The following is a 15569-nucleotide window of genomic DNA, read 5'->3' as shown; positions in this document are numbered from 1 at the left end:
CAGCTAATTTTTTGTATTTTTAGTAGAGACGGGGTTTCACCATGTTGACCAGGATGGTCTCGATCTCTTGACCTCGTGATCCACCTGCCTCGGCCTCCCAAAGTGCTGGGATTACAGGCTTTAGCCACCGCGCCCGGCCTTGAAATGTTTTTAAAAGACTTTATTTATTTATTTGTTTTGAGACAGGGTCTCATTCTGTCATCCAGGCTGTGCAGTACAGTGGCATGATTTGGGCACACTGCAACCTCCACCTCCCAGGTTCAAGCTATTCTCCTGCCTCAGCCTCCCGAGTAGCTGGGATTACACCACCACACCCAGCTAATTTTTGTATTTTTCGTAGAGACAGGGTTTCACTGTGTTGGCCAGATTGGTCTTGAACTCCTGACCTCAGGTAATCTGCCCACCTTGGCCTCCTAAAATGCTGGGATTACAGGTGTGGGCCACTGTGCCCAGCCTTAAAGATGTAATTTTTTAATAGCAGTTTTGCATTCACAGTAATTGAGGGGAAGGTACGGAGATTTCCCATCTATTCCCTGACCTCACACATTCAGAGACACCCTTTTTATCAACATCCTTCCCAGAGGAGACACTTGTTACAATGGATGAACCTGCACTGACACATCATTATCACCCAAAATCCGCATGTGGCTGGCCTTTTCACGTTCCAATGGTGCCTTTTGACCAGCAGAAGTTTTCTATGTTGATGAAACATGTTTTCATGTTGAAGAAGTTGTTTACCAAGTTTTTTTGCATATGTAGCTTGGTGCCTTTTAGATTCTAAGAAATCTAAAAGGCAACCAAATTTGAGGTTGCCAACCTCAAATTCATGAATATTTTCACCTATGTGTTTTTAGAAGCTTTACAGTTTTAGCATTCACAATTAAGGCTTTGATTCTAGTTACTTTCCGTGTATAGTGTAAGCAGTCAAGGTTCATTTTTTGGTACGGCTATCTAAACATTCCATTACTATTTGTTGAAAGGACGTATCTTTCCCCATTGATAGTATACTGGCACCTTCATTGAAAATCAATTGAACAAATGAATGAAAATCTATTAGTTCCGTTGATTTATTTCTCTAACCTTATGTTGATACCACATTGCCTTGCTTTTGAAATTTATTTGTTTTATTATAACTATAATAAAATTATTTTAGTTAATAAAATATAATTACTATAGTAAGTTTGGAAATAGGGTAATTAGTTGAACTCATTCTCTGTTTCTGGACCTTCGGCACATCTCTGACATTGGGCAAGGCTCGGTGGCTCATTCCTATAAATCCCAGCACTTTGCGGGGCTGAGGTGGGAGGATCACCTGAGCCCAGGAGTTCAAGACCAGCCTGGGAAACATAGCCAGACTCCATCTCTGCAAATAAAAACTTAGCCAGGAATAGTGGCACACACCTGTGGTCCCAGATACTCAGGAAGCTGAGGTGGGAGAATCCCTTGAGCACAGGAGGGTGAGGCCATGAGTCATGATTTCTCCCGTGCACTTCAGCCTGAGAAGAACGAAAATCCTGTCTCAAAAAAAAAAAAAAAAAAAAAAAAATCTGCCCTGATAAGGCTGTACAAAATGTCTTTGCTCATTGGTGCGGGTGTTTTGGAAGGTTGATGGCTAAGGCGAGTGTCCCTTATGCCCTCATGTTTCCAAGACCACCCGTCCCCGCGTCTGCTGTACCCCACGCCCTCATTTCTCTATGTCCATGTGGCTCCACGTTCCTCATGTCTGCGTGTTCTCATTCCCCATGTCCCCATAGCCTCCACATCTCCATAGTGACGATGTTCCCATGTCCCTCATGTCCCAAAGTCCCTGTGTTCCCATGTCTCCATATTCTTCATGTCTCCGTGTCCCATTTTCCCATGTCATGTCCCCATGTCCTCATGTCCTCATATCTCCATGTCCTCTATGTCCTCATGTCTCTGTGTCTTCAGGTTCCCATGTTCCCCATGTTCATTTATCGTCATGTCCCCATGTCTCCATGACCTCCGCTCCCCATGTTCTCATGTCCCCAAATGCCCATATCCTCATGTCCTCTATGTCCTGTCATCATGTCACCATGTCTGCACATTTCTATATCCCTCATATCTCCAAGTCCTCCATCCCCATGTCCTCATTCCCTCATGCCTGCTCTCCCCACATCCTCATGTCTCCCATAAACCAGCCGAGAACAGGGTTGACTTATGCTGTGTGCTTGGTGAATATAAGCTGCTTTCCTCCTTAAACCTTCCATTCATGGCTGGGCACAGTGGCTCATGCCTGTAATCTCAGCACTTTGGAAGGCTGAGGCAGGTGGATCATGAGGTCAAGAGATCGAGACCATCCTGGCCAACATGGTGAAACCCTGTCTCTACTAAAAATACAAAAATTAGCTGGATGTGGTGGTACCCGCCTGTAGTCCCAGGTACTTGGGAGGCTGAGGCAGGAGAATCGCTTGAACCCAGGAGGTGGAGGCTGTGGTGAGCTGAGATTGTGCCACTGCACTCCAGCCTGGCAACAGAGCAAGACTCCTTCTCAAAAAACAAAAACAAAAACAAAAAACCTTCCATTCAAAGGGTACAGAATAACCATGGGTAACATGGCTTCCCTGAAAAAATGCATCCCAAGTGTAACTATTAGGTGTCAGGTGGACACTTTGCCCCACAGAGGTAAGATAAACTGGTTGCAGTCCTGGAAAGGAATGGGGTGTAACAGTCAGGGCCAGCTGGCTGCTGTAACAGTCCCAGGCTTAGTCATAGTCCGGTGCTGGCAATGGGAGAGTTGTGAGGGCTCTGTTCCATGGAGTCAGAGGGGGAGCACTCACCCACCAGGAGAGAGATCCAGGGAGAGCACTCGCACACCGGGAGAGAGAACCAGGGAGAGCACTCGCCCACCGGGAGAGAGATCCAGGGAGAGCACTCGCCCACCAGGGGAAAGTCCCTCGCTCAGCTGAGAGAAATTTGGCCAGGGTTTGTAGAACAGGGTAGGGTCCCTGGGCCACCCTCCTGGTGAGTGGGTGCTCCCGCTGGTTAACAGTTTTCTGCCCACAGGCTCTCTCAATCCTGGCCTCTGTGGTCCCACACAGGCCCCTCTGGGTCCTGGACTTCAGAGCTCCTCTGCCCCACCATGGCCAGCTTTCCTGGAAGACAGGGCTGGGGTCCCTGGGACAAAGCAGGAGTCCTGGGGAAACCCCTTTCTCATCAATGGTGCCCACCCCTCATGAAGTGAGCCGCCTGGGGGAGGATGAGCAGCACCCCTGAGGGACAGGCTGAGGGACACTGGAGGCAACAGGGCCTTCCTCTGCAAAGCCTATGACTCCATGAAGATATTCAGGTGCGTTGATATTGAACAGCACCAATGGATCATCACTGTGGCCCCAGGAGCCCTCCATGGTCACCAGGAGCCCTCCAGGGTAGAGGACTCATTTGAGCCATTGAGACATGAGTGAAATAATTGGTCAGAGAAATTGGAATATGTGCTGATACTTCCTAGTGGCTGCTTCTCCACTGTGGGCTGATCCCACCACCCTCCAACAGGTCACCTGTGCCCTTTTTCCGGATGAAAAAATACCACATCACTGGCTGGGCTCAGTGGCTCACGCATGTAATCCCAGCACTTTGGGAGGCCGAGGAAGGTGGTTCACGAGATCAAGAGATCGAGACCATCCTGGCCAACATGGTAAAACCCTCTCTCTACTAAAAATACAAAAATTAGCTGGGCGTGGTAGCACACGCCTTGGGAGGCTGATGCAGGAGAATCGCTGGAACCTGGGAGGAGGAGGTTGCAGTGAGTTGAGATTGCGCCACTGCACTTCAGCCTGGCAACAGAGCAAGGCTCTGTCTCAAAAAAAAAAAAAAAAAAAAGAAAGAAAGAAAAGAAAAGACTACATCACTTTAAAACAACAGTAAGCACTTCACTCTTTAGTTTTGATGCGCCAGGAATTGGGGTGTGGTTTGGCTATGGCTTGGGGATCTCTCATGAGGCTGCAGATGGTGGCTGGGCTGCATTGTCATCTGACGGCCTAACTGAAACTGAAGATTATTTCCAAAGGGACTCATTCACACATGGCAAGTTGTTGCTGGTTGTTGGCTGGAGGCCTCAGTGCCTCTCCATGTGGGCCTTCTATAGGGCTGCTTGAGCATCCTCACAACATGGCAGCCGGCTCCCCCAGAGCAAGTTATTCAGGAAGGAAAGGCAAAAGCTACAGTGTTATGTCTGGCCTGGCCTTGGAAGTCGCCTTTATCATTTCCGCAATGTCCGGTTGTACGTTAGTGTCCATAGGTCAGCTTTATTCACAGTAGGAGAGGCAGATACCAGCAGGTGGTGATCACTGGGCCATTGGAGGGCTGGCTGCCACAAACGTGTTTCTTTTTGAATGCTGTCACCACTTCCTCCCATTTACCCCCACCAGGGATGACAGGACATTTGGCCTCAGTTCTACTTTTAAGGCACAAACCCCTCCGCACCCTCTTTTAGTCCCTCACCTGCCACAACCCCTCCCCTTTCAGGTCATCACAGCCAGCCTGCTACCGTGCTGCCAGAATTTATCTTGACCTTCTTAGGACAACAGTTGTGTATTCCTGGTGGACCTGGGCTTGTGTCCCTGGTCCTAATGGGACCCCACTGCTGGCCTCCTGGCACAGGGGACATCTGTAGAGGGGAAGGCTGAACCAGGTGGTAGTGGCAGGCACTGCTGTCCTTCCTGACCTGGGCTGGAAGCATCTGGATGGTCCAGGGCTGCCTCCTCAGGGGGCCCTGGTCCCTCAGGGAGGAGGAGTCAAGAGCCAGGGCCAGGGCACAGCAACAGGGATTCAGATGTCAGTGGCTCGGATCCCTTGAGCACCTACTATGGGCCAAGCCCTCGTTTCTCACAAAAACTTCCCCACATGCATCCCACATTTTCTCCATTTCATGGAGGAAGAATGGAGGCTTCAAGAAGTCAGCCAGGCACGGTGGCTCACGCCTGTAATCACAGCACTTTGGGAGGCTGAGGCAGACAGATTACCTGAGGTCAGGAGTTGAGACCAGCCTGGCCAACATGGTGAAACTTTATCTCCATTAAAAATACAAAAAATGAACCGGGCATTATGGTGGGCACCTGTAATCCCAGCTACTCAGAAGGCTGAGGCAGGAGAATCGCTGGAACCCAGAAGGTGGAGGTTGAAGTGAGCTGAGATTGTGCCACTGCACTCCAGCCTGGGCAACAGAGTGAGACTCCGTCTCAAAACAAAAGAAGAAGTTCAGCGATGTGGCTGAGGCCACACCCCCCATGAGTTGAAGCCCAGGTGACCCTGGCCGCCCCATCCCTGTCACAGCTAACTGCAGCTCTGCATCCTCACACAGGCAGGTATCAGTGGGATCAGATGGAACCTGGGGACAAACTCCACATCACCTTAGCCTGTAGCTTTTGGGAGGGGGGCACACCACTGTGTCCTGTGCCTCAGTTTCCCTGTTGTCGGATGGGGGTAACCATACAGCCCCTGACAGGGGCATGAAGCGGCCCAATGAGCAACCATCCATGGGGCACCTGCGGCAGTGCCTGGCACAGGGAAGCTGAGGCCCAGAGAAATTGCTTTTATTTATCATTTTATTTTTATTTTATTTTAGAGACAGAGTCTCACCCTGTCCCCCAGGCTGGAGTGCAGTGGCACAATCTCAATTCACTGCAACCTCCACCTACAGGATTCAGGTGGTCCTCCCACCTCAGCCTCCCGAGTAGCTGAGATTACAGGCATGCACCACACGCCCAGCTAATTTTTGTGTTTTTAGTAGAGACAGGGTTTCACCATGTTGTCTAGGCTGGCCTCAAACTCCTGACCTCAAGTGATCCTCCCGCCTCGGCCTCCCAAAGTGCTGGGATTTCGGGCATGAGCTGAGAAATTGCTTTAAAAAATGAATTTAAGGCTGGATTAGCAAGCATTATTAAAATTGAGTCAGACTTTGCACTCTAAGCCCTTCAGGGCCCCGTGTTATTATTTATTGATCCTCTCCCTAAAACAATGAGGGCGCCCTCCTGGTGGGGGTGTTCAGCAGGGCAGGTGCTGGGCCTGCTGGAGCAGCCCTCGTGGGTCAGGTCTCCCAGGAAGCACCTTGAAATATCTGTTTGCAGGAGGCCTCTTCACTCTCAACTTGTGGCCATTTCATTGTTCCCAACCAAGAAGGTCTGAGGAAGCCTCCGATGGTGTTTCTGGGCTCGTTCTGAGCTTGTCTGGTCTAGGGCCGGCCCCCTCACTCCCGGCTGGGCCCCTCCTCCCTGACGATCCGTGGCAGATCTGCTCAGAAAAGTCCACGCCGCAGAAGCAGGAGGATGGTGGCTGCGGGTCCTCTGTGCAGCCTTGTTAACCTTTAAACCAGCACGGCCACTGCGGCTGTGAGCCGAGGGCCTGGTCGGTGGAGAGCCGGGGATTGCGCGTTTATTTGCCGTTGCCCCCGCCACCCTGCAGATCGCACCTTCCAGAACCAGTAAGCCAAGCTCTTCTCACTCCAGCATAGCGATGCGGAAATGCAAATACACCATCGTGTTGTGACCCATATTGCGAAAATTAGAAAAAGGAAGTTGTTTTGCTATTGCACGAAGTTCAGCCCGGAGGAGAAACTTGCTTGCCTTCGGAAGACAGGTGAGTGGGGTTGGGTCCTGAGGTCTTGGCAGAGCCCCGAGATCCTAACTGGTTTTGTAGGACTCTGGGGTGGTGGGAGCATTCAGGACAGGAGCCATTTCAGGGTGACGGCTGTTTTCAAGGCAGGAAGTAGTGGCACGGAACGGTGTCTTGTTTTTGTTCTGTCATCTTTCTCTGGGTTCCTGTAGTGTAATGGGTAAAAATTCAGTTATTGTGGGCCTTGAATGGCAAGTGTGAGAAGCCTATATGAATTGCAGAGTGCTGGCCCAGTGTTGCCTGTCATCTGGGGGCGGCTCGGGCTCTTGTGAGGCGGATGGTGCCTTCCTGTGCCCCCGTCAAAGCCTGGCAGGGACCAGGTCCAAGGCTGACCAGATGCAGGGAGCCTTTCCCCATTGGCTGGCAGCGCACCAGCCAGGGCATCGAGACCACAGCCAGCCCCTCTCATATCACCAGGCCTGGGGGGCCAGGGGCAGTGCGAGCCTTCCTCTGCCTGAGCAGAGGCGAGTGATCCCAGACGTGTCCCGGGGGCTAGGCCTTCCCACACAGTGTGGCTCCAGAAGCTTCCTCTGCTCTGCAGTTTGGACAGCAGATGCGGGCCTGTACCCACCAAAGGCTCCTCAGCGCTCCGTGCCGTGCCTGGCAGTGTGGGGCAGTGGCGGGGCCGCCTGAAGAGGCACACGGACTGATGGCAGGGTCTCAGTGGCAGTGGCAGCACAACCAATGCCACTGTGATTGTGCCCACTGTGCAGAGGGGGCAGCAAGGCATGTTTGGGTGGCACAGCGTGGACACACTCGTCTGCGAAGGGGGACTGAGGTGTGCCAGGCTCATTGTGGTTCAGGCTGGACACGCTCAACAGGTGCCGCTGCCATTCAGACCGGCGCTTGCCAATGCCCAGGGTGGATGCTGGTCAGCCATTCTTGCAGGGGAGGAAACCGAGGCACAGAGCCGGCTTGCCCTGGGCTCCCCCGCCTGCAGAGTGTCTGACTGAGCCCCAACACAAACCTTCACAACTTGCTCGGTGACCCCAGAGCTGGGTGGGGCTGGCCGGCTGGGTGTGAAAGGGAGGAAGTGGTTTGTCCCCAGCTGGGCTGTTACCGGAGGCCGGAGGGGGCCCTGATTCCACTCCTCAGCGGGCTGAGGTCAGTGTCTACAGGAGAACCAGACTACCCAGTGTGCAAAGCCCCTTGGAGCTATACCAGGCAGAATGCCCTGCACACAGAGACCTGCCGCCGTGTTCTACAGAGGCTAGGGCAGTGAGGACCCTCACTGCTGTCTGAGGATGGCCCTGACCGTCCTGTCCTGCGCCCCTCGAGGACTCCCAGCTTAGGCCCTGGACTAGAACAGTGACACGGGAGTCGCAGGTGCGTTGCTGGGAGCTCCTGATACATCCTCCCCACCTGCACTGATGGGGTCTCTCAGAAGCCCAGTTTACAGATGAGGAAACTGAGGCCCCTCAGTAAGGGCAGTGCTGGGCAGGTGTGAAACCTAGACAAAGATGGGACTGAGCTTGTGGAGCAAGGAGGCTCGGAGACGAGCGTGTGCTAAAAACGATGAACAAGGTCAGGAGGAAGAACAGCGCAGGACACTGGTGCCTGCCCGTCCCTGGGCAGGATGACCATCAGCCCTGGGGACTGAGCCAGTCTGGGAGAAAGCAGGAGGTGAGGGGACCTTCATTCATCCCTGACATTTCTCCCCGTATGCTACCTCCCCTGTTCTGCAGATACTTTGGGTCCTGGTAGGTGACAAGGGGCCCATTGTCCAAGGAGGGAGTCAGGGACGTGAGTTTGCCACAGTTGGGTCTGGCTGACTGCAGGGACAGTGCAGGGCAGGCCCTGTGTGAAATGGGGGCCGCCACGTCTGGGTCTGGGGACAAGCTGCCTGCTGCCTGGTAACAAGAAGCTGTGCCCTTGGTGCCTCCGTCCCCACATGTGAGATGAACAAGTGGGCTTCCTCACTCCCTCCTTCTGAGCTTGCCACCTGCTGGTGAGTGTACTGGTCTCAGGAATGTAGCCCACAGGTAAATCGTTGCTGCATTTCCCGGAAAGCAAGTATAGAACCCCTAACAATAATCCCAGGCCTCCGGAATGGAGTCTCCCACTCTGTGACAACAAGGCATGCTGTCCCCTGCCTCACCTCCCAGGTGGGGGTACCGCAGACTCAGGCTTGGAGGGCGCACCTGTGGGCCCTGCCTGGGGCCCACCCCACTTGGAGATCTGTGCAAGGCTCCTGCCCAGGGTGCCCAGTCTTCTGAGGAGCAGCGGTGGCTGTGCAAGGGGACCGAGGAAGGAGGACAAGAGTGCGTGAATGGGGGCAGAGCTCCGAGGCTTCAGAAAGGGACACTGACGATCCCGCCTCCCCTGGACACCCCCAGCTGGGCCGGGAGGTTGACAAGGCGGCTGGTGTGGGGCAGGGCCTTGCTCTTCGCATCTTGTCATTTTGGTGTGAATTCAAAAAACTTCTCATGAGAATCTTCTGAAATGCATACCTTTAAAAAAGGTTTTCTTTTTAATGGTGGTAAAATACACATAACCTAAAATATACCACCTTGATCGTTTTTAAGTGGTCAGTACAGCGCCCTCAGCACATCGACATTGCTCTGCAACCGTCACTGTCATCCATCTCCGGAGCATCTTCACCTTCCCAAGCTGAAAGTCTGTCCCTGTGAACCCCTCCCCATTTCCTCCCCGGGCCCCAGCAGCCGCCATTCTGCCTTCTGTCTCTGTGAATTTGACTCCTCTAGGACCTCACGTAGGTGGAATCACACAGGATTATCTTTGTGACTGGCCTATTTCACTTAATGTCCTCCGGGTTCACCCTGTTGTGGTATTGGTCAGAATTTCCTGCTATTTTTTTTGAGATGGAGGCTCGCTCTGTCATGATCTTGGCTTACTGCAACCTCTGCCTCCCAGGTTCAAGCGATTCCTCCCAAGTAGTTGGGACTATAGGCGCCTGCCACCATATCCAGCTAATTTTTGTGCTTTTAGTAGAGATGGGGTTTCGCCATACTGGCCAGGCTGGTCTTGAACTCCTGATCTTGTGATCCGTCCGCCTTGGTCTCCTACAGTGCTGGGATTACAGGTGTGAGCCACTACACCTGGCCTCCTTCTGTTTTAAGGCTGAACATGATTCTGTTTTATGCAGAGTCCACCTTTTCTTTATCTATGTATCTGTGGATGGACACTTGGGTGGCTTCTACCCTTTGACTGTTGTAAGGAATGCTGCTGTGTATGTAGGTGTACAAGCATCTAAGACCCTGCTTTCAATCCTTTTGGGAGAAACATTCTTGACTATGGACTCACATTGGAAACTGGTGTTGGCGTAAACGTGGCTGCCCTAAGAAGAGCTGCCACACCCTTGGGAGAGGTGGACACCCCCTACCCACCACCCCCGGTTCCAGGCTGTCCAGCCTGTCCTCCCACTCCACAATCACAGTCTCTGTGCCAGGACTATGGGTCATGAAGCCTCATTTGGTCTTAATCAGCAGAATTAACTTGTAAAGGTGGTGGTGTGAACAGACACTCACAAATGAGTGTCTGCTCGTGGCATGCCTGCACACAGGACGGTGCTTCGTTGATCCGCCTCCTCTTCTCCCTGCTCAGCTTGCCCTCACTTCCCACCCTCTCTGAGGTCCCTCTGACCCCCACCCCAATTCAGGAGCATGTGGCAACTCACTGAGTTCTCCGCAGAGATGATGGAGACCCTCCCCACCGCCCAGCAACCAGGGCATTTCCCAGGCTGAAACCCCAAGGTAATTGCTCTGGGCTGCCACGAACCTCCGGGTCAAAAGATAGCTTTACTTTTTTTTCTTTTTCTTTTTCTTTTACTTTTTCTTGGGACAGAGTCTCGCTCTGTCACCCAGGCTGGAGTGTAGTGGCACGATCTTGACTCACTGCAATCTCCACCTCACAGGAACAAGCAATTCTCCTGTCGCAGCTTCGTAGCTGGGATTATAGGTTCCCACCACCATCCTCAGCTAATTTTTGTATTTTTAGTAGAGACAGGGTTTCACCATGTGGTTAGGCTGGTCTCAAACTCCCGACCTCAGGTGATCCACCCAACTCAGCCTCCAAAGTGCTGGGATTACTGGCGTGAGCCACCAGCTTGGTGGCTTTAATTGACTGCCATCAGTCATTACATCTGGGTATGGCCAGACTGCCCTGGGCCTTACTCACTGTGGGTGGCCTCAGTGGGTTTGGGACCTAAAGCCGCTGCATTGTGTGGAGGGACACAGGGCAGGGGCCAGAGCACTTTACCCCCCTGCTCACTGGCTGCTGTGATGGAGACATAAACAGTCCTAGGACGCCCTGGATTCTGGGGCATTCTAAATTTCTTCATGTTTGTGGATTTCCTCGTGGTGGGTGGTGGCAGCCCCGGGTGTCCGGGACCTGTTGCCTCGCTGAGTCCACAGTGGGCACAGCTCACCTGGGTCAGCAGCTCCAGCCTTGCTCACCTCAGGCAGCTCAGAGCTTCCTAAAGGGAGAGCTGGGGTGGCTGGGTACAGAGAACTGACTTCGGCTCCCTCAGTGCCTCTGTGGAAATATAGGCATAGTCCTGGGCGGATCAGAGTGACCCAAGCCCAGGGGCTTCCAGTGCCTGCGTGCCAGGGCCAGCCTCTCTGAGCCTCGGCATCTTCATACGAAGGACAGAATCGTCTCCTGTGAATGTGAGAAAGGGCTTGGCACTGACCCTGTGCATGGGTGTCCGTGGGTGTACGTGGGTGTGATCACATTATATGTGTGTATGCATTGTCAACCTAAAATAATCAAGAGAATCAGAATGTAGTTAAAAGAGAGTTTATTGAGGCACAAAGTTGAGGAATGCAGCCAGGGAGACACTTCCGACTTGCCTTGGGGAGTGTTTTAAGAAAAGAAAGGATGAATCAGGAGACGGGGTGGTATCCGTTGTTCATCGGGAACTCTCATTGGTTCACAGAAATAATACTGGTTAGTGATTGGCCAGCCACTGTTGAACTACAGGGCAGGTGGCATTTTAGGGCTACTTGGCATCTGTTTCTCTAGAGCCTGCATAGCAAGTGGTTTCAGGAGGGATCCATTTGGCTTGAGGGGGAGTGAGATGGGACTGTGTTGTATTCCAGTGCTCTCAACGCCTGATCATATAAAGGGGCGGGCATTCCTCAGATAACGGTCTTTTTATTTTTCAGCATACGTGTGCACACATGTGTATGTATGTGCACATGTGCGTTTGTATATGCATGTGCGCAGCTGCGCCTTGAACTCCAGGCAGTGGCCACTCCAGCCCAGGAGGGTTGCTGCTGGCAAAGCCTTTGGCCGCAGAGGGGCTCTGCCCAGCTACACCTCCCGAGGCGGCTCATCCCTCTCCTGCCCTCTATCCAGCTGTCTTTGTTTTTCTGTTCTCATTACCTCTTTTATTTTAAAGCAACACATACTCTGTAAAAAGTCACTGCAACAGAATAGAAGGAAGTGAAGTGACAATTAGGGGCTCCTCAACCCAGACTCCCCTTGTCAAGGACCCCCTAAAAACCTCACTTTTAATTTGGTTACTTTTATAAAGACCCTGTCTCCAAATATGCCTGCATTCCAAGGTACTGGGGGCTGGGACTTCGGTGTGTGAATGGAGATTACCAACAGGATCCATAACACAGGTGTTTGCAATGCAGAGTTGCAAACGCGAAGCCGGAGGTGAGTGTCCTTCGTTTGGTTTGGTTCATCTGCTCTGGCACAAAAGCCCTTCGAGATAAGACGGGAGTGATTTGAGGGCCCCCAATGAGCACAGCGCACCCTCCGCCTCTGGACAGGATGTCGGGGGCCCCGGCTGCTCCAGCCGCCCAGGCTACAACCACACACCTCCTCACCTTGCCTCATGATCCATCCTCCCTTCTGTGGTAAGGAAACCGATGCTCAGGAATGAAACTCACCAAGTTTGGACAGTTCAACGGCAATAAAAGTGAGATTTTTCTTTTTTTCTTGAGACAGAGTCTGGCTCTGTCCCCCCAGGCTGGAGCGCCATGGCAAGATCTCTGCTTACTGCAACCTCCGCCTCCCAGGTTCAAGCGATTCTCTTGCCTCAGCCTTTCAAGTAGCTGGGATTACAGGAGCCCACCACTACACCTGGCTAGGGTGGGACTTTTCTTGATCAGCCCCGTGAGGTGTACGTGGCGTTACATACCATTGATGCACATGTTTTAAGTGTACAGTTGGATAAACTTTGACATAGGGGTGTGCCTGTGAAATTATCACCACAATCAAGGTAATGAGCATGTGTAGCATTCCTGAAAGCTCTTACGTTCCTTTGTAAGCTCCTCCCCACCCCCAACTCCCCTTCACCCACTCCCACACCGCTTCCCGCAGCCCTTCCCCCTCCTTCCCAGGCACCCAACATATCTGCTTCCTAGCACCATAGGCTACTTGGCACTTCCTAGAATTCTGTAGTAATAGGAAAACATAGTAGGTCTTCTTTGCCTCCTTTTGCTCAGCATAATTATTTCTAGATTCATCTATATTCTATTCCCTTTTTAAAAATGGTCTGAAAGATCTGACTGGACCCGGGGGCTCACACCTGTAATCCCAGCACTGTGGGAGGCTGAGGTGGGAGGATCACTTGAGGTCAGTAGCTTGAGACCAGCCTGGCCAACGTTGTGAAAAACTGTCTCTGCTGAAAAAAAAAATACAAAAATTAGCCAGATGTGGTAGGCGCCTGTAATCCCAGCTACTTGGGAGGCTGAGCTGGGAGACTTGCTTGAACCTAGGAGGCAGAAAAAAGGTCTGAAAGATCTGTGTAGAATTAGCATCATTATTTCCTGAAATGTTTGTGGAATTCGCCAGCGAAGATCTCTGTGCCTGAAGCTTTCTATGTGGGAAAAGTTTTCACCATAAGCATTTCTTGTGCTTGTTTTACACTGAGCTTCTTAGATGTATATATTTTTAGTTTCCATCAAATCTAGAAAACTTGTTATTGTTTCCTCAAATATTTTTTCTGTCTACCCCTTTCTGAGACTCCAAGTACACATGTATTACACTACTTGAGGTTTACCCGCATTTCACTGTTGCTCTGTTTTCTCTGCATGTGTGGGTTTCATTTTGGGTAGCTTCTGTTCCTGTCTCTTCGAATTCACTAATTTTTCTTCTACAATGTCTAATTGGCTGTTAATTCCTTCCAGTGTGTTTTTGGTCTCACACTTTGTAGTTTTCATCTCTGGAAGTTTAATGTAGGCCTTCTTACATCCTCCACGGCTCTACTGGACTTTAGAACATAGTAGAACATAGGCATGATAGCAGTTTTAATGTCCCTTTCTGCTAATTCCAACATCTGTGTTAGTTTTGGGTCAGTTTATGTTGAATTTTTTCTCTTCATTATAGGTTATATAGTCCCTTTTATGCATGTTCCACCATGCCTGGCTAATTTTTGTAGTTTTAGTAGAGATGGGGTTTCTTCATGTTGGCCAGGCTGGTCTTGAACTCCTGACCTCAAGTGATCCAACTGCCTTGGCCTCCCAAAATGCTGGGATTATAGGCATGAGCCACTGCACCTGGCCTATGCCTGGTAATTTTTTATTGGATCCCAGACTATGTGAATTTTACCCTGCCATGCAGTAGATATTTTTATAGTTCTAGAAATACTTTTTTTTTTAATCTTTGTTCAGGTATCCAGTTTTGTAAACACATGGCCTTTCTGTTAAGGTGTGTTAATATTTGCTATGTGGGACCAGGGCATTGATGACTGCAGGGCTAATGTATCCATCGTTCCTGAAGCGAGACCCATCTGAGTATTCAACGCAATGCCCTGTAAACTGCGGGGCTTTTCAGGCTGGCTGGTGGGCAGAGGCATGTCCCTGCCCTGTGAACGCGCCCTGTGGTCCTCGCAAGTGGTTCTTTCTCTGGCCTCGTGTGCTGTGCCCTGGCACACATGCCAAATGGTCGTCCAGGGGCCCCTCTGAGATCTACGGGTTCTCTCTCTCTGTGCAGCTCTCTCCTCTTCAGGGCTCCGTCCTGTGGACTCTGGCCACCTTAGTCTTCCCAGTTCTGTCTTCTCAACTCAGAGAATCCACTGGGCTCCATGGGGCTCCCCTTCCCTGATCCACGGTCAGGAAATAGTTTCTGGGCAGTGAGCTGGGGCAGCAGGAGGGCTCACCTCATTCATTCCTGTCTCTCAGGGACTGTGGTGCTTTACTGCTCCGTGTAGAGTCTTGCAAACTTGTTTCGTACGTTTTGTCTGTTTTTGTTGCTGTTCCGGGTAAGGGTAAATCTGGTTTCTATTACTCCATCCTGACCAGAAGCATAATTCTGAGATGGGGTTGAACCAGGCTCTGTCTTGCCAGACAGCTACCTTTGAACACACCAAGGCTGAGCACAGCTCACATTCCATCTGGTGTATTTTTATTGCTGTGCCATATTTGACCTTTGGAAACCTGAGTTTATCTCTTGTGCTGTGAGAAGAATGCAGCAAAACATGTATTTTCTGTTTAGAAATCTTAATGTTGCCCCCCATTGAACTTGTTAGGAATGTGGCAGTAGCCAATCAAAGGCCCACCTGAGCGATTCTGGAGTCACTTAAAGAAATGTTCATTCAAAAGCCCCAAGAGAGCAAGGACTCAGGAGCCTGTGCAGGGTGGGGTGCTTCACCCGTGGAACCTGTTGGCATCCACAGCCACGGGGGACGCTGCCGGGGCCCGGGCCTGTGCTACACCCTGCTCGGAGGCACACTTGCCTGCTCTAGGCAGCCAGGGCAGGCTCTGGGACAGCTGCCTCACTGTGTGCCTGTGACTTTGTGAAGCCTGTTTCTTCACTGCTTCTTCTTTATTCCACTTAGCAAGTGAGGCAGGAGCATGTAAAGCTGCTGACAGAGGAATATCTGAGTATGAGTGTGTGCGTGTGCGTGTGTGTACATGTATGTACATGAGTGTGCGTGTGTGTGAGTCAGCATGTGCGTGTATGTGAGTCAGCATGTGCATGTGTGTGTGAGTGTGAGTGCACGTGTGAGTGAGCATGTGCGTGTGAGT

At 51.4% G+C, this 15569-nt stretch overlaps 1 protein-coding gene across 4 annotated transcripts in view; it reads left to right on the top strand.

Moving 5' to 3' along the window:
* Positions 1-15569, top strand: part of FGD3 (FYVE, RhoGEF and PH domain containing 3) — an 87611-nt gene that overhangs the window by 10292 nt on the left and 61750 nt on the right. The window contains exon 1 of one of the 4 annotated variants that reach the window (XM_017546912.2): positions 5944-6591. The exons of 1 other annotated variant lie outside the window; for it this stretch is intronic. The gene's annotated coding sequence lies outside the window, so the exon portion shown is untranslated. Of the gene's footprint in view, positions 1-5943; positions 6592-15569 lie in introns of those variants that run through there. 2 more of the 4 variants (XM_017546913.2, XM_017546911.2) reach the window with 2 other exon arrangements.

This window comes from Cebus imitator, unplaced genomic scaffold (genome assembly GCF_001604975.1).
Source record: "Cebus imitator isolate Cc_AM_T3 unplaced genomic scaffold, Cebus_imitator-1.0 Scaffold192, whole genome shotgun sequence".
In the NCBI taxonomy this organism is placed as follows: Eukaryota; Metazoa; Chordata; class Mammalia; order Primates; family Cebidae; genus Cebus; species Cebus imitator.
The sequence above is the reverse complement of the archived record's forward strand: the minus strand, read 5'-3'. Positions and strand labels throughout refer to the sequence as shown.